The 2749-nt window shown below is 35.8% G+C and overlaps 1 protein-coding gene across 5 annotated transcripts in view; it reads right to left on the bottom strand.

Annotated features, from left to right (window-relative positions):
• The window catches only part of ntm (neurotrimin), a 537242-nt gene that overhangs the window by 10035 nt on the left and 524458 nt on the right, over window positions 1-2749 (bottom strand). The gene's annotated exons all lie outside the window — the stretch shown is intronic.

Below are 2749 nucleotides of genomic sequence, written 5' to 3'. Positions count from 1 at the left end.
ATATCTAACTTTCCTTCCTGCTCTGTTGCTGCGATGACAACGTTTATGCTACCACAGTTTATTATACATCGTTCATAGAAACTTGGAGTGATTCTAGAAAGTATGAGCCATGAAAGCTGTCACTGGATCTGTAGAGGAAGTAACCCCGCCTCTTAGAGATTAGATTTACATTTGCATTTTTACAACTCATTTGTAAAAACAAATACATTTTGACAGAAAGTTAATGAGGCCTGGATTACTTTGTTTTATTCAATATACATAAGAAATATTTTGAATTATAGTCTATACTTATATACATAGTGTCAATCTGAAATACTGTGTCCACTTTAATGACCACACAGCTAATGATTGTTAAAACTGCTAATAAATGTCACTGACAATATACAGTATTTCATTTGTTTTCCTACAATATGTAGCACTGTCTTAAAATCAACTCAATTGTGCCTTTAGGACAATTTAGAACCTGCAGATTTCTGCTTGTAAGGGCTTTACATAATTGTATTGTATATTGCATCCCTATTATCCTTATGTATTTATGAAATCATTTTCCAAATTCTGAATGTTTTATTGTCTTTCTATATTTCTCATGAGTGTACTTTCTGTTTTGTTCTGTATTTGTCTTTGTAATCCGACTTGATGACATTGAAAATGAGGGTTACCGCTCCATGATCTGTGGAATATCTGAATATCTCTATACACTTATTGCATCTAAAACATGTCATATGGTTATTTACACTCACTGCATGCCCGACTGCTAAGGTTAAGAAACTATTGTGGTCTTAAATACTAAAAAATTCAACACTGACTTGAACCACGCTAATATGATTCTCACATAATGTAACTAATATAATAAGATAGAATGTGATTTGTTGGAGACCATGTTGGGATGAGGACAGCAACAGTCAAACAACACAGTACTAACATTTTTGATTTGTTAGGTGAAGATCATTTTAAGTTAAACCAATGCCAATGCCGAATAGACACTGCATCAGTGGTATGGAGTACCTCACGGTCCTATCCTAGATCCTTTGTTTTTATTCTGTGTCCCTAATGTTGAAATTAGCAGTACTTAGCATATGTTGTCAAATCTGCTTCTGTTTATTTCAGATAGAGAAGTTGGAAGTGAATCAACCTCATGGTTTCCAGAACAGTCTGATTTATTCTTCCAGATATATTTTTGCTAAAGCACAGACATTTCTGATAGAGTCAGTACATGATTGGCAAGCATCATGTTGTGAATAGTTGTATTTCTCAAACAGACTGTCATAACATGGCTGTGTAATTCGTTGGATGATAACGGCAGAGGGAAGTTTAAATGACCACATACAATGACAATGATACATACAGTCAATTTTTCATTAGGGAGGCAGGATGTGAACTACATTTGCAGAAAGCACCCATTTCTAAATGTGAAAGGATGAAAATGTCATGGTCTGCTGCATCAAATGCAGCACTAAGGATTGACAATGAACATTGTTCAGCATTTCTTGCTTTAAGAAGGTCATTCTATCTTTAACAAGGGCATTCCTAGTACGGAAACCGTCTCTAATAACCCACATGATTTTGTTCCAGGTTTGCTTTGGTCATTTGTAACTGGGAGTCTGTCAGCAGATGTAAGCCAACTTCACTGATGTTTGGCAAATTCTTTGTCTGACTATGGTACAAAATATTCAATATAGTACATATATAAACATTTTACATGTATGGTGTAAAATATGTGGAGTACAAAGAGGTGTGACAGCACACACCTGCACGTATATTTTTCAGCATGTTGCCATTTCTACCAAAGGCGAATCGTTTAAGAAAGTTCTTAAGAACAAGGAGCCACAACTGAAATACTGTGGAAATCAATCTTTCTAGTTTGACGTATCTATTAAAACTCATATCATTCATATTCATCAGGCTCCTACCATGATTAGAAAATATAATAGAGGCATGCATCATCTTATTTTCCAATGACAATGCAAGCCATAGTCTCAGTGTCTTTATATGTTACTATTTAATGCACCTGTAGTATTCTCGTATTACAATGTTTTCACAGCTAAAATACAATACAGTTTTATGATGCAAAAACTTAAATACATTACTTTGATCATCGCTTTTCAGTGATGAGGCAAGTTCCATCAAAATTAATGCATTGTATGAGGATTGAGGACCAATTTGAACTTTTTACTTTGAAGCTTGTAATACAATGACTACTCATTTCCCTTGGATTTCCATGGGTTCAACATGAGTTTCCTTTGGGGCATCTTTCCAATTACTCTGCCACAGTGGATTATCCCTAATCCTCCATATGGCTAATAAGAATAATGACGTTCACTCGTAGTCAAAATCAAAGCCATTAATACAATTATGTTGTGTTAATGGAATGGGTTTGCTTACAAGATGCTGCAACCACCAGTCACAAGGACACATTAAATGCCAAGATGGGTTGGAGTGAGGTGTTTATCTCTGCACTATCGCTACAGCTCAACATGCTTGTTCTAAGCACACACGGGGCTCTACACCAGAAATCTACAATCTGCAGATACAAGGCACATTTCAGCTTGCAGAGAGCTTCTGCAGCTTTCTGTATTAGCTTTCACAGTTTCTTGTGTGGGATGAACAATTGAAATACGAAAACTAGAGGTACAAACAATCACACATGCACAAAAGATCATAATGAAAGATGACGAATACTTACAAAGGAAAGACGAGCATGCAAAAATCAAAATGAAGCCATGTCACGCGGTGAGGCGATTAGGTTGGC

The sequence above is a fragment of the Etheostoma spectabile genome, chromosome 13 (genome assembly GCF_008692095.1).
Source record: "Etheostoma spectabile isolate EspeVRDwgs_2016 chromosome 13, UIUC_Espe_1.0, whole genome shotgun sequence".
NCBI classification, from domain to species: Eukaryota; Metazoa; Chordata; class Actinopteri; order Perciformes; family Percidae; genus Etheostoma; species Etheostoma spectabile.
This window is presented reverse-complemented; position numbering and strand designations above follow the sequence as displayed.